This window comes from Eleutherodactylus coqui, chromosome 1 (genome assembly GCF_035609145.1).
Source record: "Eleutherodactylus coqui strain aEleCoq1 chromosome 1, aEleCoq1.hap1, whole genome shotgun sequence".
NCBI lineage: Eukaryota > Metazoa > Chordata > Amphibia > Anura > Eleutherodactylidae > Eleutherodactylus > Eleutherodactylus coqui.
Genome location: NC_089837.1, coordinates 462,868,678 through 462,896,585, shown reverse-complemented (window position 1 = coordinate 462,896,585; position 27,908 = coordinate 462,868,678). Strand labels below are relative to the sequence as shown.

At 46.0% G+C, this 27,908-nt stretch overlaps 1 protein-coding gene across 1 annotated transcript in view; it reads left to right on the top strand.

Annotated features, from left to right (window-relative positions):
• Positions 1 to 27,908, top strand: part of ZNF385A (zinc finger protein 385A) — a 354,552-nt gene that overhangs the window by 114,274 nt on the left and 212,370 nt on the right. The window lies entirely within an intron of this gene.

Sequence of the window (27,908 nt, the reverse complement as noted above, 5' to 3'; positions counted from 1 at the left end):
CCAAAGTCTGCACATCCTAAATATGGATTTTGAAGCAGATTTTTGTACACAGAAAGGCCTAATGCACACGGGTAAATTTGCACTGTGGGACCCGGATCTCCGCATCCGGCAGCAAATATAGCCTATGAGATATGCATTTCCATGCCCATGAGCGGAAATCAACTGCACTCGCAGGGTGGAAATCACAGCATGTCCTATCTCAGCGCGAGCCTTGCAGAGCCTCGCACGGCTGCATCATCGCTGACCCGCTGGCTATGTACTGCGCATGTGCGGATGTGTGCCAGCCGGCACATCCACAAAGCAGAGAGAAGACCCCAGACATGTAAGCTGGAGGTCACTGCAGGGGCTCAGGTCGCATCCCGCTGCGAGAATCTCGCAGTCGGAATCCAATCCAGTAGTCGGCATTCGAGCAAATGCAGATTATGTTTTTTGTGTTGGAAAGAACAGAGCCTTTTAGCACCATTACCGTAGAAAATCTGCAGCAAAATCTGCATGTTCGTCCTGTGTCACATGACTGTATCTGTGCACAGTGCACAGTGAATAGGACCCTTTGATTTCACATAAGCGTATTTTGTGCAGTCCGATTTAAATAGATTTTTAGCCTAATGAGTTCCAGATGTGTTCGTTTTCCTGCAGAATTGTGCAGCGTATTACGCATCCCATTGCGCAAATGTACACAGTATGTTCAATTTTAGGGGGAAAATGTGCGCAGACCCATTGACATCAATGGGTTCTATTCTCTACATATCAAGCGCTTGTGTGAAGGAGCTCTGACACACCGCAGATTTTTTTGCATGTGGAATGTGAAATCTGCTATACAGAGAAATACTGCAAATTTAGTGCAGAAGTGTCTACAACTGTCCCATTCATCCAAATGGGTCTTGCAGAAATCCATGTCTATGCTGCACAGACAATCCTATTTAGATACACTATCCTACCAAAAGAATTTGGACTCTCCTATCAGTAGAAAGTATCATGTCTTATTAGCATGTCACATGTCCTAAACCATGCTACATAAGATGCCTTGGAAGTGTCAGCTATAGTTTGTGACGGGAACTGCACGCTATTGAATATAGGGGTTATGGTGCTGCACACAAGCCGCCCATCACAAAGCGCAATGAATCGGCCTATCTACAATGGTGCAAGGAGTTGATCAATGAGAAAACATGCTATGGAGTGATGAATCACTCTACTCCATCTTCAAATCAGATTTTCATACCTGGGTGGGGAGGACACCTGGGGAACAACTTTTACCTGAGTGTGCAATAGTTAAATACGGTGGAGATTCCGTTATGGTCTGGACATGTTTTCATGGCAGGGTCTTGGTCCATTGGGTGTAGTGGCAAGAACTATGAACATGGAGGTGTAACTTGACATTCTAGACAATATTCTGTGGTAATACTCTGGGAATGGCCAGTAATACTTCCAACAAAATAACGCACCTTGTCACTAATCCAACGCTCTTTTACGCTGGTTTGAGGATTTGGATTTTCCACGATTGGACCGGCTGCACAGAGTCCCAACCTGAACCCTACTGAACATCTTTGGGACAAACTGAACCATCGGGTCAGGAAATATGAACAGCGTCCTACTGCTTTAACCCCTTGAGTGGCGGGTTTCCTACCACCCTGTCGTGCCCACCAGGGCAGGTTTTTTAAAATGGTCTAATCATTGAATTTCAACTAATTTTGCAGTTGCGTCTCAAGAGCCATAACTTTTTCATTTTTCCATTGACACGGCCATATAAGGGCTTGTTTTTTGCGGGACAAGTTGTGATTTTTTAAACAGGGGGGAGGAAAAAAAGAAATGGGGAAAAAAGAAAAAAAGGGGCCATGTCATTAAGGGGTTAAATAATGTATTAACTTCCTTCTCTGGGTCATTACGATGCATGGATACCACATGTGTGATTGTATTTTTGATTTTTTAACAAAGTAAAGGGAGACAAGTGTTTTTATAATTTTTTAAATAATTTTTTTACTTTTTTTTTTAAATTTTTTAATTTTTTTGTCCCTTTAGGGGACTTCCACAGGGACCCATCAGGACCCCTGATGACATTCCGGGAGTCCGATGGTGACAGCCCTTTACATGCTGCAGTGACAGCCCTTTACATGCTGCTGTCACATAGACTGCAGCATGTAAAGGGTTAACACAGCAGAGATCGGAGGTTTTCTCTGATCTCTGCTGTAAGAGCTGGTACCTAGCTGTCCTCTGACAGCTAACAACCAGCTCTCCCTGCCACAGAGACCATCTGCTTGCTTCTGACAAGCCGATGGTCTCTATGGCAACCTGTAAACAAACCAGTGCAGGAGGTTGCAGGCATATCGGCAATATCTTCTGCTGGTTTTTCAAAGCCCTTGCTTTGTTCTGTGTGGGTCTGTGCAGGCAGAGCACAATGTCACAGCTTGTGGCATTGTGCTCTGCAGCTCCCATAGTGATACATAGCACGGAAATCTTCCGGGCTATGTTGCTATGAGCAGTGGAGCTCGTCCCAGAAAATTTCCGGGCCTGCCACTCAAGGGGTTAAGAGAACTCGCCAGGTGTTTGCAGGATGAATTGAGGGAAATACCAGCTGAAATGTATCAGACAGTAGTAGAAAGTATGCCATGGAGAGTATTTGATGTCATTAGGGCAAAAGAAGGCCCCATTAAGTATTAGCATATGGAAATACATACTACTTTTGCTCAGGTGTCCAGATAGTATAGTGCAGGGGTGTCAAACTCATTTTCACCGAGGGCCACATCAGCCTTAGGCCTCCTTCCCACGAGCGTGACGGGCTCCGCAGCGTAATATTCCGCTGTGAAGCCCGTCACGGCGCCCCCCAGAGCCCCTATACTTACCTGCGGGAGATAGCGTGAAATCGCTTCCCCGCCCACCACCGCCGCGTCACCGCTCGTCACCGCTCGTCACCGCCCACCGCTCTCGCGTCACCAGCCGTGTCACGTGACGCGGCCGGACCGCGTCATTTGGCGTCATATGACGCTCGGCGGTGGGCGGGAAAGCGTTTTTTCACGCTATCTCCCGCTGGTTACAGCGGGAGATAGCGTGAATGGACGGCTTCCATTGACTGCAATGGAAGCCGTCAGTGCGTACAGCCCGTCCTCACCCGCAGAAAATAGAGCATGCTGCGGGTGAGGACGGGAGAAATCGCGGTGCGTAATTCCGCGGTGGAATTACGCATCGTGAGCATGGAGCTATTAGGTTCAATAGAACCTAATAGCTGCGTGCAACGCAGCGGATTTTCGCCGCGAATTACGCGGCGGAAATCCGTTCGTGGGAAGGAGGCCTTATGGTTGCCTTCAAAGGGCCGATTCTAAATGTTAATTGTAAGACAGTATAGTAAAAGTGAACCCCACAGTGGCCCGATTGGTAATAAGGTTCCCCATAGCGGCCAGTGGCGCACACTATTATACATATATATATATATATATATACATATATATATATATATATATATATACACAGGCGCACACTATTATTTTTATGTGTATATATGTGTATATATATGTATATGTGTGTGTATATGTATATATATATGACAGACGCACACTATTATACACATACATGCACACAGACACACATTATTTATACATACATATATATACACACACACATACATACATATGCACACAAGGACACTTCTGCATTTTTATACACATTTTTATACTTGCCTGCATGCAATGTGGTCCCACTGGCAGGTATACCGGCTGCTCGCTTCTTGGGGCCCTCCTGCATACTTGGACCCCTGATGTCTCCCCAGGCCTGCAGCCATGAACAGAGGGAGGGCCGGTGAGAGGAGGTCAGCGTTGACCAGACTCTCACTCTGCAGCTCCTCCTCTACAGTGCCGCTCTCCTTGCTGCAGAGATCATGTTCTCTGCAGTTTTCTTCCCTCCTCCGCGGCTGTTGTCAGTCTGCTATCGGCACTCATCTATTACTGTCTGCTCTACTGAGACAGAACAAGCCGATAGAAGATCGCCTACTGACAGCAGCACAGAGGTGAGGGAACTTTGTGCACAGCCAGCGGGCCACAGAAAATGAGGCGGTGGGCCGGATTTGGCCCGCGGGCCTTGTATTTGACACCTGTGGTATAGTGTATATGGACTGGATATTCAGTTGCAGAAATTCCAGCAACAAATGCCCTGTGTGAAAATGACCTGAAAGCTTGATATCAATGTAACAGTTATATCAAATCAGATAAGCTTAACGATAGTTTTCATAATTGCATTAGTCATTCTCAGGAGCCTGCATAAAGTAACATTTTGATACAAATAGAACAGCTCCGTTGATGAGAAGACTTGTTGTATAAATACCACAACAATAACGTTTATTACTTTTGCCTCCGAAACGCATCAGAGCCAAATAATAAAACCGAGTTTTGTCTGTTGAAACCAATCATTATGGTAATCTAAAAGAAACGATAATCTTCAGCTCTATGGGTAATAGACAAACATTTGTTACATTATGCAGTAAATGTAACTTTGTAACATTCCAGTCCATTCCGGGTGTCAAATCCATTCAATACATATTTATGTTATGATTTTATTCCCAATTTTTTGTAGTTTTGCAATTATGTAACTGAAACTGGAATTAAGAAACAGCAAATAAAGCCTATAAAGCCCCCATAAAGGATGAGACTGCAGGATTAATATTCACTTCAGATTTTTTTATACTTTGATGGAAAACATACAGCGCTATAAAAGGTAGTTTGTGACTTTTGAAAAATGTTCTGACTGAGCGCTGGTCCTGGCTGATAGCCGCGTACTTATTTATCTAATTACATTACAGTAGCTGACAGCCTCCACAGGCGCAGGATGACTGACAGCTACTCCACAGCTTCTGGCAGGTATTAACCGCCAGTCTAACAAGTGAATGAGTGCAATGTCTCCGTTCAGTCATCTTCTCACTCTCAGACAAAGGGTAATAAACATTATTAAATGTTTTTACCGTAATTACCATACAGCACTGCTGAGCAGTCAGTTCAGCAACACCTGAAGGCTTTGTGACATCTTAAAAGGGTATTTCTAGCTCAAACTTTTATGGTTGCAGGCCTCCCTCAAACCAGCACTATTGCGCACATAGAAAATTGGAGGCATGAACCAGAACTATTAACACCCAATGGGTGCTCTCACATTGGCCGATTTTCTATGCGAATTTTGGCTGCCGACAAAAGTACACGGATTTCCCGATTTTTAGCGGCATTTTCACACCCAAGGTTCCATTGGAGTCTATGGTGGACACAAATGCGCCCGTGTCCCAAATGAAATTGCACTATTCGTAGCACAATTTCGTAGTGTTGATTGATAACACCAAGGATTAATTAGGCTGGCCGGCCTACTCATTAGATTGCCCTGCCTGTTCAGACAAGGTACAGAAGTCTCTCGTGGCAATGTGAACAGGGCCGGCAGTGCAGAAAAGGATACTTACCTATGCCGGAATGCTCGTGAGAAGACAGGCTTAGGCTCCATTCGGAACGCAATTACGTCACGTTCTCACAGGCGTGATCACATTAAGCTCGTGTGAAGGAGGCCTTCGGTACATTTACATGGAGTGATTATCATCCGAATTCTCACTGAAAGCAATGAATTTGGGCGATATTCGTTCCGTGTACACACAGCCGCCTATAGGCCACTGAGTGAAAAATCGATCACTTGTCAGAGTCGCTTGGGTTTTAGCAGAACTTAAAACCAAGCGACTGTTGGGCCGTGTAAACAGGAGCCGCTCAATGTTTAACCAACTCATGTTTACTATGAATGATCCCCCCAGCTCTGCCTCCATTCATTGAATGACTAGTTCTTTTGTGTAAAGCACATGAGCGATGGCTGGGCGGTAGCCTGTTGGACGGCTGTCGGGTGCATAGTCATCCCATGTAAAGGTATCTTAGCCACAGGTCTGATAGAGGTGGGTCCCACTTCTTGGAGCCGCACTTATCTCAGGATCTAACCCTGGCCTTGCTGCATGATGTGGTTTAGGGTGGCTGGGTGTACAGAAGCAGCTGAGTTGTCTGTATGATGCTCATTCTGTTACTCTAATTCACTTCTATGGGAGTTGAGGTAATAGTGTGGCACAGCCCTTTTGGCTGTGTCCGTACTATCAGCCACTCCAGTTGCCACATGCAGACAGGTTTGCCTTAATTTATCAAGATTGGAATACCCCTTTAAACAATACGTTCTCACACATCTTATGCTCATCTAACAGCCTATGTATGTTTAATCAATCTTGAAATATACTTGCATTAAAAAATGTTTATGTTCCCACTAAAGATCAGGTTTGAAGTATCTGCTACTAGGGGTTTCCCACCACCTTTGCAATCCACCGCCTGTCATTAGGCATTTGGCTTCTTTAGTAATAGGGACATGGTGACACTTCCAGCTACTACATTCACCAGAAAGGTGGCATCCAGATGCTGCCTTGCAGTTTATTAGAGCAGGGCTATGCAAAGTGGCATGGGAAGTGTGGAAGAGAAAGTCCCAGCCAGTACAGTACTGGTAGAATGGCTGACTTAGGAGATGGCCTCCACCTGTAAGTGGATTGTAAACAGCAGAAAAATAGGAAAATCTACATGGAAAACTTGATTGATAGAGCCTTAACTGGGGGCAAACAGCAGTAGCCAATAAAGACCTGGCGTATTATTTTTGAAAAAATTTTAAAACTCAGATATGCTTTAAGTATATTTGAGATAGGCCTTGGTCAAAACCTATTTCATCTGACTCCATTATAAAGGCTCATGCCCACTGCCCTATTATGGCTCTATATGGAAACAACTGTATCTAAGCATTTCTGCAATTTCATACAGAAGAATGCAGACAGTTGTCAGTTGCAACGAGAAACGAGTTGCATACTATAGCTGGCAACTGCTGCTTATGGCATGGTCACAACTCCTAAGCCATGCCATTCACTGGACATATCATTACATCTATTTGAAATAAGAATTCTGCAATTTGGATCGCGCATCTACAGTAAGGGGTAAAGCAACTGTATTTTCACATACTGCCCAAAATTATATAAATGAAATATACTCATTGCAGTGCCGAACCATTATTTCGGCAGTCCGGCGCTGCGGCATTTCACAGGTGATGTCACCTGGCCAAAAGCCTGGTGAAGCCCCGTAAACCTGTCATGTAGGCTTCTAACGTAGAAGCCCTGAGGCAGATTTATGCTTGAAAAGGCTTTCTGTAGAAGCCGAAACGCATTGCATTAAATAAAGTGTATCTGCAAACTATTGCTATACACATCTTGCTACGTCTGTGACTATATATGCCAACTGGGATTAGAGGTGCCGAGGACCAGGCACCCCTGTGAAGTAAGTTTCATCTTTTCTTTCAATCACCTTTCTGCTAGGAATTTATACACATTTGTTCTATATACGAAGCACATTTATGGGATGTCGCTGATGACGTCCCTTCACCAATGTAAGCTGAGCACCAGAGCAATGGCCAGCAGTGGTGGGGAGCAGCATACAGTGGGAGGTAAATATGTTTATTGTTTACTTTATACACCCCTTACCCCCCCCCCCCCCACACACACACACACACACACTGCCAGCAGTGCAAAAGGTTAGAAAACCCCTTTAAGTGGAATCTGTCAGCTGGAACATGTAGTCCAACCTGCAGGTATGATGTTATAGAGCAGGAGGAACCAAGCAGATTGATACATAGTTTTATGGGGAAGCATTCAGTATAACTTTTATTTTATTCATTTAAATCTCAGCTTAGAGGTCCAGTGGGCGGAGCTATCATTGACTTACAGCTATTTCTCCACTGATAGGACCGCCTATTGGACCTCTAAGCTGAGATTTAAATGGATAAAATACAAGTTATACTAAATCTTTCCCCATAAAACTATATATCAATCTGCTCAGCTCCTCCTGCTCTGTAACATCATGCCTGCAGAATCAACTGCATTTTTAATGTAAAAGATTCCCTTTAAGCCTCCATTGTCTTAAAGGAACACTCCAGGTAAAGTTAGAGGCCAGGCCATGCCCTTTTAAGCTTTACACTAGGAATAACACAGTATATAGAGTATATCCAGTGAACCATTTTTCCTGGAGCGTTAACTGATTGAAACTTGTTTGTCAACTTCCAAGTTGTCAGAATTTATCTCATCTGACCCGCTAGAAAATCATATAATCCATATGTAAAATAAGTGCCTACAAGGACAGAGGTATAGCCCCCGGCAATTAGATTTACAACGTTTATTTGAAAATAAAGGTTAGAAACTATAGCTTCACATCTGACTGGTTCCTGCAGGCAAAACCACAGATTTTTTTTTTCTTTTTTTTTTATATGCGCTAGTTTTTATACATGACTGCCTTTATCTTTAAGGTCCACTGCACCCTTATGCATTTTAGGTAATTTATAAAGTTGAAAATAAATATCTCCCACCCTCTGCAGCTGGAGGATATAAAGCTTCGACGGCAAAAGGGGGTTGATTGGTGTAACACCGTGAAGCCGTGGAAATAGTCTTCTGATTTGAGAAGAATAGGAGAACGCTTCAGAAAGTTTCCTGAAAGAAAATACTATTAAGAATTTTAGCGCTTTCATTAGTCACTTTCAGAAACTACAGAATATGAGCCAATATTCTCAACTTAGGCCGGGCTCACACGAATGTGTTTACAGGCGAACCGCACGCATAGCTCTCTTGTGCGAGCATGCAGCAAGTACACAATGACATGCATACTTGCTGTGTGTCACCAATCCCCATATACTACCTTGGCATGTACGAGGGGCTGCTGATAAGTCTTTGGCTTTGTGTTCTTTTTTTGTTTCTATGGTAATGAATGTTACATCACATGAAAGCCTTATGTGTCTAATATAGGTTTTCAAAATTTTGTGTTTGTAGCTTATGGCAACAGTGATCTCGGCACGCGGGGAAACAAAATGGCGGAGTCTAAGGCGATATTCACAGCAAATGAGAGCAGAGGAGTGATAAAATTCTTGTTTCTGCAAGGAAAGTCCGCAAAGGATATTCATGGTGATATGTGGCAGACATTGGGGATCAGGGCCCTTCATATTCTACAGTTAAGAACTGGGTTGCCAAATTTAAAACGGGCCACTTCAGCACCAGTGATGAGGAACGTCCTGGACGACCGAGAGAGGTTATTGTTCCGGAGATCGTCGATGCTGCGTACATCCTCATACTGGAGAATCGGCCAATTTCAGCTGAAGGAATAGCAGACATCATGGGGATTTCTGGTGAATGTGTTTGTATCATTATCCATGAACATTTGAACATGAAGAAGCTATCTGCAAAGTGGGTCCCCAAATGTTGGACAACAGATCAGAAAAGCATGTGAGTGAAAACTCCCCGGTCCATTTGTCAGTGTTTCGGGACTGATAAGAACTTCCTGGATCGACTGGTCACTATGGATGAGACCTGGATTTATTTGTATGACCCTGAAACCAAGGAGCAGTCAAAAGAGTGGAGGCACAGTGGTTCTCCTCGCCCAAAGAAGTTCAGGGTGCAAAAATCAGCCACTAAGGTGATGGCGTCTGTGTTCTGGGATAAGGAGGCCGTGCTACTAGTGGACTACCTTCAAAATGGTTCCACCATCAATGCAAGGTATTACATTGAACTTTTGGACCACTTGAAGGCTTCTCTGAAGACCAAAAGGCGTGGCAAGCTGTCCAAAGGAATCTTGTTCCTGCAAGACAACACCTCCACTCATACTGCACAAGCGACCATGGCTAAACTGGTGGAGCTAGGCTTCCAGCTGGTTGACCACCCACCTTATTCACCAGATCTAGCTCCCTCCGACTATCATCTGTTTCCAAACTTGAGAAACACCTCAAGGGTACTAAATTTCACACCATTTCTGGTGCCATGGCTGCTACGGATGACTGGTTTGAGGCACAACCGAAATCCTTCTTTTTGCAAGGCTTACAGAACTTGGAATACTGATGTAAGAAGTGTGTTGACATCAGTGGAGAGTATGTGGAATAAATGTAAAGTTTCATCTTCCTACCTCCTTTCTTTCTGGGTAAAGCCAAAGACTTATCAGCAAACCCTCGTATGTGTGCATAACACTGGCCAAGATAGTGCATGAACGCAATTTTTTTAATGTGTGGATTTCATGTGGCTCATGTGAGCGGCAACATTAAAGTTTATGGGGTCTTGCTACTGCGTATTATGCGTGCAAAAACTCTGTGGGTAAAACACAGTGAGCATAGGGTCGTGTGACCCCAGTCTTAGGGCAAGATTAGCATACATTCATTGTAAAAGCAATCCTGCCCCTAGAAGAAGTTGTCATTCTACTGCAAAACTCGGCATGCAGTTACATCTCAAGGCAGATATGGAAATGATTAAGGTTGTGGCGTGATTAGGTGAACGGTCTTGTCACCTAAGTCCCTAAAAGTGATTCCACCCCTGGCCTATACAAAGGCTAATTGTGTAGAGTGGACCTCTTTTTGCGCTTATGTAGAGCTTTTTGACTACTAGTTGCTTCCTTGATACAATTAAACAGATTTCACCCAACTAATAGAGTCTGAGAGAGTGTGCCTTATTGGAATGCGAGAAGCTGGATGGTCCTATCAACATGTGTTGGGACCAGTGGATATTTGGGGGCACACAAGGCGACCGGGCTCAGGGCACCCTTGAGAGACCATCAATAGAGAGGATCTTCTGGTCAACTGACAAGCGTGAACAGATCCAATTATTTTGTTGTCTACCATACAAAGACAGGTCCCGCCATCATTGCAGGCCGCTATGTTTGTTGGAACCATATCCAGGTGCTTGGCTTGTGTACGGCCTTTGACACCCATCCAGTGTGACCTCCATTTGTTGAGAATTATTAAACAGGACTGCTATGGAGTGGAACCAGATTATCTTCTGCAACAATTCCAGGTTTCATTTGGGCACTGACGGCCACTGAGCACCTTAAACCTACCTTTTCTGTGGAGCGGCACACTACCCCACTGCTAGTTTGATGGTCTGGGGTGCAATGGCATACAACAGTCGGTCACCCCTAGTAGTCGTAGGAGGGACAATGACAGCTCAGCGATATGTTCAGGACATCCTACAATCACATGTGTTCCTCTCATGGCCGCTTCCAGGAGGCATTCTCCAGCAGGATAATGCTCAGCCGCACACACAAGGGGGTCACAGGAAAACATCCACAACATTGTCACACTTCAATGGCCTGTCCAGTCGCTAAAATTATCGCCAATAAAACATGTAGGCGACCATCTGGGATGCCAACTTCTTCGACAGCCTTCAAGTCTGAAGGATCTAGGAGCTCAGTTACAGCAAATGTGGAGTGATATGCTGCAGAATACTATATAGAACCTGTATTCTTCCATGGTTCTGTATGATATTTACCCGCCCCTATCACATCTTGTATCCAAGCTAGAGGCGGTACAACAGCGTACTAGAGCCTCCATGCCCGCCCGTATCACATCTTGTATTCAAGCTAGAGGCAGTACAACAGGGTACTAGAGACTCCATGCCCGCCTGTATCACATCTTCATCCAAGCTAGAGGCGGTACAACAGGGTACTGGAGCCTCCATGCCCACCTGTAGCAGAGGCATGGCTTAGCTTTCTGTCACCCGGGGTAAAGAATCAGTTTGGCACCCCACGCCGCAGAAACTTCAGGCCTCAATTCCAGGTTGTGGGAGTCATGTAACTATGGCCAGAGCCAAGTGAGCGTTGCAGGCAATCACCATCTCACTTCAGCTGCTGGTTAGCTGCGACAGTCACATGACCTGCTGTCAATGGTGGCAGAACTCTGCACTCAGAAGTGAAGACCAAAGGGGACCAGGTACCAGCGAAACAGCAGCGGTGGAGTGGGAAAAGTGAGTATATCTTTTAATTTTAATATAGCAGTCTAAATATCTTTTGCAAAACCAATATTCCCGGATACCCCCCCCCCCCCTTCCTCGGTGACCCGCTATACTGGGCTGTATGAGGGCTTATTTTTGGCAGCATGACTTGGAGTTTTCATGGGTGCAATTTTTAGGTATATATAACCTTTTGATTACTGTTTCTTCCTATTCCGTGGAAGCAAGATGAACAGAAAATGGCTATTTTGGCATTTTTTTTAATCACAGAATTAACTGTGCTGGATAAACAATGTAATATTGTACATTATGGGTTGTTACGGATGTGGTAACATCAATCATGTGTAAATGTTACTGTTCTTTTTATTTTTTCAATATTTAAATCATTATGTGAGGCTGGGCTCACACGGGTGGACCAGATTTCGCATTCGGGCAGACCAGATTTCGCATACGGGTGGCCCGCAGCGGATTTCAGCTGTGAGCACGGCCGGCGATCCTGCATACCTTAATAATCTGTATTGCGGATGAACACGGCTGCTCGCTGTCGATGATGTGCAGTACAATTTTCTTTTTAATGTCTGTATTTCCCACGCCATCGTTAAGCAATGTTGCGGGTACCCACGGCCAATATGCAATGTTAATTGCATATGGGTTGCGTGTCGGTCAGCCTCCATTTACTTCAATGGAGGCCGTCTGTGAGGAGTCTGCTGCAAAATTAAGCATACTGCGATTTTTCGCCCACTCGTGGAATATGCAATTCATATCCGTGAGTGTGAGCAAAAAAGCAAAAGTACATGCAATTTGCTGGGGATTCACTGCATGTTCACCGATCGTCGATTCTGCCTGTGTGAGCCCAGCCTGATTGTGACTTCTGAAGGGTTAAACAGCCTAAAAAAGTGATTAGATGTGCAAGTGCTCACCTTTTCACTCCTTTTCTGGAAAAAAAAAGACACCCATATGTGATAGAGAACATATATATTCTCTGATTGATAATGGGAAGCACTGACATAACTATAGGGGATGCGGTTGCACTAGGGTTGCCACCTTTGTCACGAAATAGTAGTAACCCCCCCATCAACAATAGTGGTAAGCCCCCCTCAGCAATAGTAGTAACCCTCTCAGTAGTAATAGTTCCGCCACCCCATATACCGTAAGATGCACCCTCTACTTCCCACCCAAAATTCAGGAAAAAAAATGTACACAAAAATAACTCGTAACTACACTACACTACACCTAAAAAAAAGCAAACACCAATACACACCTACCACCGGCGTTTCGGTGCGCTTGTGAATCCTCGTCGCTCCTGCTGGCTGCCACGAAGTCCTCCGTTCCGGCAGAGCATTTCTTTCTGGAAGCAGGGTTTGAATTTCCCGCCTCCAGCAAAGATAATGCTCTGATTGGCTAGCTAGTGCCGGCGTCAGCCAATGAATGGCTAGATTGGTTAACTCAGCGCCGGCTTCTAATTGGCTGACGCCAGCACTGGCTAGCCAATCAGAGCATTATCTTTGCTGGAGGTGGGGAATTCAAGCCCCGCTTCCAGAAAGAAATGCTCTGCCAGCATGGAGAACATCGCTGCAGCTTGCAGGAGCGACAGGGACTCACAAGCGCACCGGAACACTGGCGGTAAGTGAAAATTAGAATCCCCCCCCCCCCCCAGTGTGATTATCAGCGGGAAGCTGCGGCCTCCCGGTTGGGAATCACAAAGAATACCAGCCTTAGTGTCAGATGAGTGGTTGGGGGCTGGTATTCAAAAATACCGGCCTGTAATATGGCCGATAAAAAACAAATACCGGCACCAGCCGGACAGGCAAAATACTGGCCGGGTGACAACCCTAGGTTGCACCCGGGCCCAGGAGCCTTAGGGGGTCCATAAGGCCTCTCTTCTCCATATAGGGACCCAGTACAATGAATAAAGCATTATATTTGGGGGTCCTGTCACAAGTTTTGCATTGGGGCCCAGGAGCTTCACATTACGCCTCTGCGTTAAGGGGTTAAGAGAAGTCGTGGGGCCCAAATTAAACTTTTGCACCCAGGCCCATGAGCCTTTAGCTACACCAATGATGGGAGGCGATAGCATGAAGAAAATTGGGGAGAATCACAGATAGTTCTCTCCAATATTCCCAATATACAGTGATGCCTTTAGCATCACTGTAAAAGCCAGAATCTTGGCTTCAAATATATGAGAAGCATGTCGGTAACACTGCTAGAACTGGAGTTACAACTTTTTTGAATTAAAACAAGGAATCAAAACTGTAATATCCTTTTGCTGGAGAACCAGCTCTGCTCCAGGTAAACTGTGGGGGGTAAATTGGCAGTCTGGCACCCGACCTCCACAGCAGTCTTCACTTCCCTCAGCACACATGCACTGTCTGGCACCCCCTTGCTACAAGTCTGCATGTAGACATCAAAGGAAAGCTGTAAGTCATGTCTGCCTTCTGCAATCACATTAGGTGGCCACTATTAACATCCAGACACTTCTGATTTCAGGGAACCTCCTGCACAAACAACATTGCTTGCTATGTCCACAGGGATTGTTTTGCACAATATTTCATTTTCTTCCCGTATTGTAGTCAGTGTAGCTGCTTTTCTTTGGCATACCATATCCTTAGGACTTTAGGTTTCCCCACAGTTAGACATTGTGGGATGTTAAGTAATTTAGGGCATAGATAACCACTAGAGATGAGCGAGCACCAAAATGCTCGGGTGCTCATTACTCGGAACGAAATTTTCGCGATGCTCGAGGGTTCGTTTCGAATAACGAACCCCATTGAAGTCAATGGGCGACCCGAGCATTTTTGTATTTCGCCGATGCTCGCTAAGGTTTCCATGTGTGAAAATCTGGGCAATTCAAGAAAGTGATGGGAACGACACAGCAACGGATAGGGCAGGCGAGGGGCTACATGTTGGGCTGCATCTCAAGTTCACAGGTCCCACTATTAAGCCACAATAGCGGCAAGAGTGGGCCCCCCCCCTCCCAAAAACTTTTACTTCTGAAAAGCCCTCATTAGCATGGCATACCTTTGCTAAGCACCACACTACCTCCAACAAAGCACAATCACTGCCTGCATGACACTCCACTGCCACTTCTCCTGGGTTACATGCTGACCAACCGCCGCCCCTCCCCCCCACAGCACACACCAAACTGTCCCTGCGCAGCCTTCAGCTGCCCTCATGCCACACCACCCTCATGTCTATTTAGAAGTGCGTCTGCCATGAGGAGGAACCGCAGGCACACACTGCAGAGGTTGGCACGGCTAGGCAGCGACCCTCTTTAAAAGGGGCGGGGCGATAGCCCACAATGCTGTACAGAAGCAATGAGAAATAGAATCCTGTGCCACCGCCATCAGGAGCTGCACACGTGGGCATAGCAATGGGGAACCTATGTGACACACACTATTCATTCTGTCAAGGTGTCTGCATGCCCCAGTCAGACTGGTAATATGTACCTTAACAGTAACCGCGTTGGTGGTAATGTGGTGGTGACTGCGGACCTAGTAGCGCGGTTTTATTTTGTTGGTTTTCGGAATGTGGCCAGGATTAAGTGGGCCGTGGCGGGGGGATGGTGGGGGGGCTCTCTTGTAGTGTCGGTAAAGGTGAAATTCTTGGACTGGCACCAGACGAAAGAAAGGCAAAGGCATTTGCCAAGAATGTTTTCCATGTTGGAGGAGGAGGGGGATGTTTTTGAGGCACTACGTGTCCTCTCCACGTGTCTGTGGTTATATGCACCTTAACAGTAACCGCGTTGGTGGTAATGTGGTGGTGACTGCGGACCTAGTAGCGCGGTTTTATTTTGTTGGTTTTCGGAATGTGGCCAGGATTAAGTGGGCCGTGGCGGGGGGATGGTGGGGGGGCTCTCTTGTAGTGTCGGTAAAGGTGAAATTCTTGGACTGGCACCAGACGAACCAATGCAAAGGCATTTGCCAAGAATGTTTTCCCTGTTGGAGGAGGAGGGGGATGTTTTTGAGGCACTACGTGTCCTCTCCACGTGTCCGTGGTTATATGCAGCTTAACAGTAACCGCGTTGGTGGGAAATGGCCTCGCCGCAATCATGTCTTTGGGAAGCCTCTGTTTCCACACCCCAGAGACATACCATTAGCAGCGGAATAGGCAGAGCCCAGAATTAGTAACATTTCAGCCGTAGCATTAGGACAGGCCCCACTAACATATCACTAGCAGCATTATAGCGGGAGCGCAGTCTTCGTTCCATGTCAGCAATAGTAGCACTCAAGACAGGCCCCAGTAACAATTCCGAAGCAGCAGTATAGCGGGAGCGCAGTCTTCGTTCCATGTCAGCAATAGTAGCACTCAAGACAGGCCCCAGTAACAATTCCGAAGCAGCAGTATAGCGGGAGCGCAGTCTTCGTTCCATGTCAGTAATAGTAGCAGTCAAGACAGGCCCCAGTAACAATTCCGAAGCAGCAGTATAGCGGGAGCGCAGTCTTCGTTCCATGTCAGCAATAGTAGCACTCAAGACAGGCCCCAGTAACAATTCCGAAGCAGCAGTATAGCGGGAGCGCAGTCTTCGTTCCATGTCAGTAATAGTAGCACTCAAGACAGGCCCCAGTAACAATTCCGAAGCAGCAGTATAGCGGGAGCGCAGTCTTAGTTCCATTTCAGTAGCCTTAGTATAGCCAAGGCCCAAGTTACATTTATGTAGCTAAAGTGTAGGCCAACCCCACACACACTTCTGTACCATGAGTGCAGGCGAAGAACATACAAATTGCTATGATTACACTGTAGGTGAGGGCCCCAAAAAATTGGTGTACCAACAGTACTAATGTACCTCAGTAAAAATTGGCCATGCCCAACCAAGATGGCAGGTGAAACCCATTAATCGCTTTGGTTAATGTGGCTTAAGTGGTAACTAGGCCTGGAGGCAGCCCAGTTTAACGAAAAATTGGTTCAAGTTAAAGTTTCAACGCTTTTAAGAGCATTGAAACATATAAAAATTGTTTAGAAAAATTATGAGTGAGCCTTGTGGCCCTAAGAAAAATTGCCCGTTCAGCGTGATTACGTGAGGTTTCAGGAGGAGGAGCAGGAGGAGGAGGAATATTAGACACAGATTGATGAAGCAGAAATGTCCCCGTTTTGGATGGTGAGAGAGAACGTAGCTTCCATCCGCGGGTGCAGCCTACGTATTGCTTACGTATCGCTGCTGTCCGCTGGTGGAGAAGAGAAGTCTGGGGAAATCCAGGCTTTGTTCATCTTATAGGTATTCCTCTATAGCTCTACGCTGCTCATAGAGCCTAGCCAACATGTGGAGCGTAGAGTTCCACCGTGTGGGCACGTCGCACAGCAGTCGGTGCACTGGCAGATTAACGCGATGTTGCAGGGTGCGCAGGGTGGCAGCGTCCGTGTGGGACTTGCGGAAATGTGCGCAGAGCCGGCGCACCTTTACGAGCAGGTCTGACAAGCATGGGTAGCTTTTCAGAAAGCGCTGAAGCACCAAATTAAAGACGTGGGCCAGGCATGGCACGTGCGTGAGGCTGCCGAGCTGCAGAGCCGCCACCAGGTTACGGCCGTTGTCACACACGACCATGCCCGGTTGGAGGCTCAGCGGCGCAAGCCAACGGTCGGTCTGCTCTGTCAGACCCTGCAGCAGTTTGTGGGCCGTGTGCCTCCTATCTCCTAAGCTGAGTAGTTTCAGCACGGCCTGCTGACGCTTGCCCACCGCTGTGCTGCCACGCCGCGCGACACCGACTGCTAGCGACGTCCTGCTGCTGCTGACACATCTAGATTGCGAGACAGAGGTTGAGGAAGAGGAGGAGGAGGAGGGTGCTTTAGTGGACGAAGCATACACCGCCGAACATACCAGCACCGAGCTGGGGCCCGCAATTCTGGGGGTGGGTAGGACGTGAGCGGTCCCAGGCTCTGACTCTGTCCCAGCCTCCACTAAATTCACCCAATGTGCCGTCAGGGAGATGTAGTGGCCCTGCCCGCCTGTGCTTGTCCACGTGTCCGTAGTTAAGTGGACCTTGGCAGTAACTGCATTGGTGAGGGTGCGTACAATGTTGCGGGAGACGTGGTCGTGCAGGGCTGGGACGGCACATCGGGAAAAGTAGTGGCGACTGGGAACTGAGTAGCGCGGGGCCGCCGCCGCCATCATAGCTTTGAAGGACTCCGTTTCCACAACCCTATACGGCAGCATCTCAAGGCTGATAAATTTGGCTATGTGGACGGTTAACGATTGAGCGTGCGGGTGCGTGGCGGCGTACTTGCGCTTGCGCTCCAACAGTTGCGCTAGCGACGGCTGGACTGTGCGGTGCGAGACATTGCTGGATGGGGCCGAGGACAGCGGAGGTGAGGGTTTGGGTGCAGGCCATGAGACGGTCGTGCCTGTGTCCTGAGAGGGGGGTTGGATCTCAGTGGCAGGTTGGGGCACAGGGGGAGAGGCAGCGGTGCAAACCGGAGGCGGTGAACGGCCTTCGTCCCACCTTGTGGGGTGCTTGGTCATCATATGTCTGCGCATGCTGGTGGTGGTGAGGCTGTTGGTGGTGGCTCCCCGGCTGATCTTGGCGCGACAAAGGTTGCACACCACTGTTCGTCGGTCGTCAGGCGTCTCGGTGAAAAACTGCCAGACCTTAGAGCACCTCGGCCTCTGCAGGGTGGCATGGCGCGAGGGGGCGCTTTGGGAAACACTTGGTGGATTATTCGGTCTGGCCCTGCCTCTACCCCTGGCCACCGCACTGCCTCTTGCAACCTGCCCTGCTGCTGCCCGTGCCTCCCCCTCTGAAGACCTGTCCTGTGTAGGCGTTGCACACCAGGTGGGGTCAGTCACCTCATCGTCCTGCTGCTCTTCCTCCGAATCCTCTGTGCGCTGCTCCCTTGGACTTACTGCCCTTACTACTACCTCACTGCAAGACAACTGTGTCTCATCGTCATCGTCCTCCTCACCCACAGAAAGTTCTTGAGACAGTTGGCGGAAGTCCCCAGCCTCATCCCCCGGACCCCGGGAACTTTCGAATGGTTGGGCATCAGTGACGATAAACTCCTCTGGTGGGAGAGGAACCACTGCTGCCCAATCTGAGCAGGGGCCCGAGAACAGTTCCTGGGAGTGTTCCCGCTCCTGAGCAGGTGTCATTGTAGTGGAGTGAGGAGGCTGGGAGGAAGGAGGAGCAGCAGACAGAGGATTCAGATTTGCAGCAGTGGACGGCGCAGAACTGTGGCTGGACGATAGGTTGCTCGAAGCACTTTCTGCCATCCAGGACAGGACCTGCTCACACTGCTCATTTTCTAATAAAGGTCTCCCGCGTGGACCCATTAATTGGGCAATGAATGTGGGGACGCCAGAAACGTGCCTCTCTCCTAATTGCGCAGCAGTCGGCTGCGACACACCTGGATCAGGAGCTCGGCCTGTGCCCACACCCTCACTTGGCCCTCCGCGTCCTCGGCCGCGTCCACGTCCTCTAGGCCTACCCCTACCCCTCAGCATGCTGTATTACCAGTGATTTGATTTCCCAGGCAGGAAACAAATTGGCGCAAGCCTGCAGGCCAAATATAATTTTTTCGCTTTTTTGCAAAGGGAAGGCCCCACTGCGTATATTCAATGAACAATACATTTAATAACTGTGGTGTGGCCCTGAAAAAGTGTCACACAACTTTAGTGTAGCAGAGTTATTAACTCTAGCAGAGCAGGTATTTGCCAGTCAGGAAAGACAATGGCGCAAGCCTGCAGTAAACCGTAGCTGGTTGCGTCTGATTTTTGTACGTTCTCCACGCAGCACACACGTACACGGAGACCTTAGGACTGACACAGGCAGGCCAAATATAATTTTTTCGCTTTTTTGCAAAGGGAAGGCCCCACTGCGTATATTCAATGAACAATACGTTTAATAACTGTGGTGTGGCCCTGAAAAAGTGTCACACAACTTTAGTGTAGCAGAGTTATTAACTCTGGCAGAGCAGGTATTTGCCAGTCAGGAAAGACAATGGCGCAAGCCTGCAGTAAACCGTAGCTGGTTGCGTCTGATTTTTGTACGTTCTCCACGCAGCACACACGTACACGGAGACCTTAGGACTGACACAGGCAGGCCAAATATAATTTTTTTGCTTTTTTGCAAAGGGAAGGCCCCACTGCGTATATTCAATGAACAATAACTTTTAGAACTGTGGTGTGGCCCTGAAAAAGTGTCACACAACTTTAGTGTAGCAGAGTTATTAACTCTAGCAGAGCAGGTATTTGCCAGTCAGGAAAGACAATGGCGCAAGCCTGCAGTAAACCGTAGCTGGTTGCGTCTGATTTTTGTACGTTCTCCACGCAGCACACACGTACACAGAGACCTTAGGACTGACACAGACTGGCCAAATATAATTTTTTCGCTTTTTTGCAAAGGGAAGGCCCCACTGCGTATATTCAATGAACAATAACTTTTAGAACTGTGGTGTGGCCCTGAAAAAGTGTCACACAACTTTAGTGTAGCAGAGTTATTAACTCTAGCAGAGCAGGTATTTGCCAGTCAGGAAAGACAATGGCGCAAGCCTGCAGTAAACCGTAGCTGGTTGCGTCTGATTTTTGTACGTTCTCCACGCAGCACACACGTACACGGAGACCTTAGGACTGACACAGGCAGGCCAAATATAATTTTTTCGCTTTTTTGCAAAGGGAAGGCCCCACTGCGTATATTCAATGAACAATAACTGTGTTGTGGCCCTGCCTACACAATTCTGTCCCTGTAGTATCAATGGAGGGTGCAATGCTCTGCACAGACGATTTTTAGAAGAAAAAAAATATGCAACACTGCTAACAGCAGCCAGCACAGTACTGCACACGGTTAAATTTGGCCCTAGAAAGGACCGTTGAGGTTCTTGAAGGCTACACTCACTCCTAACACTCTCCCTGCCTATGCACCACTTCTGTCCCTAATGCCGGGTGCAATGCTCTGCACTGCCGATTTTGAGAAAAAAAAAAAAAAAACACTGCTAGCAGCACCCTGCACACAGGTAGATGTGGCCCTAAGAAGGACCTTTGGGGTTCTTGAAGCCTACACTGACTCCTAACGCTCTCCCTACAGCAGCACCAGCACGATAGTACTTTCCCTCAGCTAACTCACAAGGCATGTGTGGCGAGCCGCGGGAGGGGCCGACTTTTATACTCGGGTGACATCTGATCGCCCCAGCCACTCACTGCAGGGGGGTGGTATAGGGCTTGAACGTCACAGGGGGAAGTTGTAATGCCTTCCCTGTCTTTCAATTGGCCAGAAAAGCACGCTAACGTCTCAGAGAGGAAACTGAAATTAACCAGAACACCGCGTGGTACTCGTTACGAGTAACGAGCATCCCGAACACCCTAATATTCGCACGAATATCAAGCTCGGACGAGTACGTTCGCTCATCTCTAATAACCACTACTGAAATGTGTACACTATCCTACCAAAGGTAAATGGACACATCAGCAAGAATGTAGCATTCATTTCCATATGCTAATACTTAATGGGGTCTCCTTTCTACTAATGTATGATACACTTCAGCTTGCATTTCCCTCCAGTCATCTTGCAAATGTCTAGCCAGGTCCATACATGACATCACATCCTTGAGGTCATATGGAATGATCACACATAGTATCATCCTGTGGATTTCTGGTAGGCACACTGAAGACTCTCCACGATTTGTAGCTCAGCTATACAGTTGGCAGTCATGTGACTATAATGAACTTAACACTTCACATTCATTGCTATTGATAATGTATCTTCTTAATGTCTCGGGATAAGAAGAACCCTTCATCACTTTTATGTACTAGGATGTAGCTGGAGCGGTGTGCGCTAAACATTCAATGATTCTAACTGGGTTATACTATGTTACTGTTAGTATGGGATATCATCAACCAAAGCGGACATAGCTGCATAAGGCCACTGCTCAAGAAGAGTACATAGGGTGATTTCTATGTTATCATTTGAGAGTGACCTGCTTCAACGAAGTGCTGATTTTTTGGTGGATTGCAATTTCCTACTAATTCAGATCCATGTCAAAAAGAAAAAAGTTTAGTATCGTGTTAAGTCTGGTTTTGATTATCACTCGAAAGATGTCTTTTGAGTGATAATCGTTGTGTGCCTTTAAGCGCAAGATGATTGCTCAAATGTTGAGCGCTCACTTTGCGTTCTGAGTGGGGGATGCAGAAGATAAGCGGGGCTGCTTGTCTTCTGCATCTAGCTGCTCGTCTTCTGCATCTAGCTGCTCTCTGCTCGGAATACCCAGCTTTTATACAGCTGGGCGCTCTGAGCACGGTATGAAGAATACATCTGTCCAGCTGTGTTCTTCATAATCCGCCTGTGTTCAGGGAGCAAGATACAGCTGAAACAATAGTATCAGCTGTATCCCGCTGTGATTTCCTGATAAGGCTGATCATTGTCTTTCAGCATGCTGAAAGACAGTGATGAGTGACAGCTTAACAAAAACTGTACGATGTCAGTGCAGTTAGACACAACGATTATCACTCAAAAGATAGCTTTGAGCAATTTTTGAGCGAAAATCATTGTGTCTAAATCAAACTTTAGCCAGTAGAAAAAATGTGATTGTTATCAGTAAGAGAAACCAAGTAATCTTGTAGATATGATACCTTTTAATGGCCAACAAAAATACATGATGTTATAGCGAGCTTTCAAACCTAATTAGGGTTCTTCCTCAGTTTAGGTTTGAAAGCTTGCATTAAGCCTGAGAAAGAACTCTAAGTAGGTTTGAAAGCTCGCTATAACATTATGGCTTTTTGTCGGCCATTAAAAGGTATCATATCTACAAGATTACTTGGTTGCTCTTACTGAGAACAATCACATTTTAGATCCATTCCAATAATGAACTATCCTTTATATCTTCTTGTAGACGGTAGGGAACACTTTTAATTTCGTCTTAAGATGATGGTTTGTTCATTTAACCACAGGTTGACTCCCCAAACTGACCCCCAATCTATGAATAGACATTGGCCCTTTGTTTACAAGAGCAGTTAGCACTTTCCTAGTCCCCCCACCAAAGGTGTAACTTGAAGCTTCTGGGCCCCAATGCAAAACCTGTAACAGGGCCCCCAACTATAATGCTTTATTCATAGTACTGGGCTCCCTATATGGAGAAGAGAGGCCTTATGGGCCCCCTAAGGCTCCTGGGCCTGGGTGCAACCGCATCCCCTATAGTTACACCAGTGTCCCCCACCAATGGAGTATCAGGGGCTGTGGTTGCAGTACTAATTCAGTACAACGTGACCCACTTCATGCTACAGAATATCCAGTATGAATTTTCTTGGAATACTGTATAAGAAGCCTCGGTTTACCCTTGCAGTGCATGATATAAAGCATTATGAGTCCCGAGCTGACCCCTGCCACAGCCCTCCGTGATGTTTACATTTCTAACATATTACTCTTATCAAACAGATAAAAAAGTACAACAAGTTACAAGTTTTCTCTTTTGGTTCTGCAACAATTTAGGTAGAAAGTATAAAATTGAGTATACTTCCATGGATAATGTACCGTATAACTCGCGTGTATGTCTAGCTTGTAGGCAAAAATAAAAATGTTAACTAATGTAAATCGATGCAGTCGGTGCCTCCGGCTGCAGCTAAATGTCTTTAGTATTAAAGTATAGAAAATCCACAATAAAAACTCATTCATGATTTAACCCTGTATTCCTCTTAACGTCTTAAAGCCGTACCCATCCGACAGGTCGAATATCGCAAGTGGCAATTCTGCTTTCTCTCTTCACTACATAGTGAAGCGGCCAACACGTGTAACTGCAGGCTAGGCTCTTGTTGAAATCAATTGGAGCCATGCCTGCAGTCACAAGCGCCGGCCACTACACGGAGGTCAGTGCGGAGGCTTTGGCTCCGGCTCTGTTTCTGGAGCGCATTCTCTGCGCCGACCTCCCATGTAGTGGCCAGTGCTTGTAACTGCAGGCACGGCTCTCATCTCAGCTAGGACAGTTTCGCTCCGATCCCCTAGAGCGATGTCCAGCCGCTCTGCACTGACAGTGGGACGGATAATCAGTTCATCACTATAGATCCCGAGTAACAGGTCCTCGGCGATTAATTATTGATGACCTATCCTGAGGATATTTTTTGCCTGGAAAACCCCTTTAATTGATATTCTCTAAAATGTTTCTGCAGTTGGGTATAATTTCTGACTGTGGTGATCCAATATAAAACAATCTGATTAGGTAGCATACACAATCCATCTACATAAGAGACAGGCTTTATTCCCACGAGCACATATATGCTGCATTTTCACGCCATATATTTCTGGCGCATATATGGTACCCATGTGAAGCATTGATTTCCAATGCAGCCGTTCACATGGGCGAATATATGGCGCGTAATACTCTGGCAGCGCGAGAAAAAGAACATATAAGCAGTCGGCGCATATACGCTCAGCCAAAACATGGTTCTGGAACTATCTTTTGGCCAATATACGTCGGCGGGTCCCATAGACTCCTATGGGAGCATGGAAAGAAAAGGCAGGGGGAGGCATTTTTGCATCATCCAACACTGCCAAAAGCTTACAGGTGCCTCTAAATGGGCATTGGAAGCTATCCCAAGGATTTTGGCAGAGCGAAGGATTTCTGGGGTGCGGCGTATTTTTTCACTAAAAGCAACGCTGGTGGTCATGTGCATGGACGAGAAAACGCTGGCCATGATCGCGGAAAAACGCCCATTTAGGTGCTTATACGGAGCGGGCGTAAAAACGCAGTCGCCGTATATTCACTTGTGGGAAAGAGCCCTTACTCAGAGATGATAAGAAGCAGCATAACATTATGCTACCATATTTAGGTTCATGTAACGCCAGAGAATAGACTGGTTGTGTTAGGATTCTTAATGCTGTCCCAATTATTGAGATGGGGTCTTATTGGAAGGCATGCACACATAATAGAAAGCATTCTGGAACGGCAGTCACAAGGAAGTCAGTCTGAAGTAATTAAAATGGATTCCCACAATGAGCGGCTTTTTCTGAGTGGCAGGCGCAGAGCAGACAGCATTAAATACTGACTTGCGCTGGAGGGGCTCCTGTCACGTCCCATGGAAAATCCTTAGACACAGCGTATCTGTACTGATTTCAATTTTGCTACTGGAAAATATACATTGTATACTTGAAATAGTGCATGCAACAGGGACACAAATATATATTTGCACAAAGAGTAAGTGAACCCTTTGGAATCACCTACATTACTGCATTGGTTACTACTATGTGGTCTAAATGTTATCTAAATCACAGTTATAGATAATGCTATTTACCTTAGATTGCACTGGGTTGTTGTATTTAGGCACCATGTGGTATAGCTGAGCCTATTAATGCAAGTGCAAGTAGGTGCTTTGAATCTGCTTGAGGTCTTTTGTCATAGGTGCCGTGTGCATATACTCAGCATTGGTGTAACCTAAGGGTTACATAACATAGCCATTAGTCATGGTTACGGTTAGTGTTTGGCTTTGTGCAATCTAAAGTCATGATAGTAACATAGTAACATGTCCGTCCAATTCAGCCTATTAGTCCTCTATGTTGATCCAGAGGAAGGCTAAACACCCCAATGAGGTAGATGCCAATTTTCCCCATTTAGGGCTCAGTCAAACAAGCACTTTTTTTTTGCGCACAGTTCCACGCATGTTAAAACCCCCCCCCCGCAGTGATTTTTGGGGAAGGGCTTGAAATATACGCTGATAAACTCTATCCCACCTCCCTTATCAGGCTGCTGTCATTGGCTCCCATAGGAGTCTATGCTGCTGCCGACGTATTCTGGGCAGAAAGATAGTTCCAGGACTATCTTTCCTGCCCGGTGTAAAAGCAGCCAGCGCTATATTGGCTGTCTGGTCGCTTTTATGCCGCGGTAATACGTCTGTGTGATCTAATGATTTACATGGAATACTATGTACCCAGAGAGGCTATTAAAATTAGGATTATTCATCCTTGAAAAAAGACGGCTAAGGGTTGATCAAATAACTACATATAAATACATTAGGGGACAATACAAGGATCTCTCCCATGATCTGTTTATACCCAGGACTGAGACGTTAACAAGAGGGCATCCGCTACGTCTAGAAGAAGGCAGGTTTCATCACCAAGACAGAAGAGAGTTCTTTACTGTAAGAGCAGTGAGACTGTGGAACTCTCTGCCTGAGGACGTAGTGATGACAAAATCCATTGAGGAGTTTAAGAGGGAACTAATGCCTTTTAGAGTGCTACGATATTACGGGATATAGACATTAGGTGACCAGCGGGGTTGTTGATCCGGGTCTTGGAGTCAGATAGGAACTACCAAAGATTGATCTAGGGATTATTCTGACTGCCATTGTAGAGTCGGGGAGGAATTCCCCCCCCCCCCCCCCCCCCCCGAATGGGCTAATTGGCTTCTGCCTCATCGTTTTTTTTTTTGCCTTCCTCTGGATCAACAAGGAGGGGGAGTTGAAACAGGCTGAACTAGATGGACATTGTCTTCATTCAGCCTAACATACCATGTCACTATGTATGTTACTATGATGCATTGGAATCCAATGCATCAGATGGTAACGTATATCGGCCTGCCGTGAAAACGGCGGACGATTTACGCTCGTATGAAAAAGCTCTAAAACTTACATTACCTGACAATATCTAACGTTAGCTATTTATTGTGACTAAAACCATAAAAAAACGGATACACTGAAGCCCCTCTACTACTAGGCTGCAACCCAAGGTACAGTTACGGTCTTGTGGCTGAGAGTCGGCGCAGCCGCTAATGCAAGCATGGTCTTGCCGATAAGGTCTGAACTACAAGCCGGTCCCTGTATGTCGCAATGCACCCTTATAATTTAGCACCTTCACCTAATTTGGATAGTTATAAACCAACAATAATTTACACTTAATCCGGTTCTCTAAAGGTTGAACATTTCATTTCAGTTAATGTTTTTTAACCCTTTGCAATCCAATTTTGGAATCAGGGTTTCCTAGGGGGCTTTCTCTTTCTGCCATTATACAATGGTGCCATCTGCTGGCTACAGCCAGTACTGCAGTATATGACATGCTGGAGAGGCCCCCGACAACGGTGCGGCCGGTAATATACAGTAAGAATACCCTGCCGGACATCTTCCGACATCAGAGCTGTACAGCCTTTAATCAGAATGTCTTCAGACGTCAGACAGTGGATTGGAAAGGGTTAATTTATAACTAATCTAATAAGTAATATGAAGACATTCACTGCTTTTGTCCTTCCACCACTGGCACTCCATTTGCACATTACCCATCATCATGATTTCCACTATTTTTATCTTCAATTAGCAAGTTCTTTAAATAAGGGTCTCTGTGGACCACCAGGAGTCAGAAATGTAGAACTACACAGAAACTGCCAATATTTATAAATATAGCCCTGCTTCCCAGTTGGAGATTGTAATTTAGGCGGGTCATGCCGCATCTTCATGGTCACTGAATACAGCTTCATACTATAAATACAGTACATTTGTTCAATTAGTATTCTTTTTTATTAAAGTGATTAGCATTTAAAGGGATTTGATGAGATTAAAAAAAACATGGTTGCTTTTTTTCAAAAACAGCGCCGCTCCTGTCCACTGGTTGTGCCTGGTGTTACAGCTTCGTCTGGTTCAAGTAAATGGGGGTAAGATACAATACCAGCAACATCCGATAGACAAGAGCATCTTCTGGAAGATTGCAGTTATCCTTTTTTCTAATCTCATACAACCCCTTCTAGAAAATAAAAATAATAGAATTCAGTTTGGTAACCAACATTTTAACCCCTTAAGGACGAGGTTGTTTTGTACCTAAAGGACCAGACCCTTTTTGGGATTTTACCCATGGGGTGGTTTTACTGTCCTATTTTTTTCCTTTAGCTACCAAAACAATTTTAGTTGTTTTTTTTAATTAGTAAATTTACACTAAAATAAAGTACGGGAATGCGTTCCTTCTTTTTTTTTGGACGTTTTGATATATAATATGTATAGTTTGGGATTACAGGGTGCATACGACGACGGTTTAGGTTTGGTTGGCTTTGGGTCATTTTCTTTTTGTATATATTTTTATTTTATTCTGTAATTTTTTTACATATTTATGTGACTAATTTTTTTTACCATCTGTGTCCCCCATGATGTCATATAAGACCCCTGGGAGTCATTCACATAGTTTCTTTTTTATTACACATTTTTCCACTGTAGCTAAGGCGTCCATGGGGCCGCATCTATAGGAGCCCC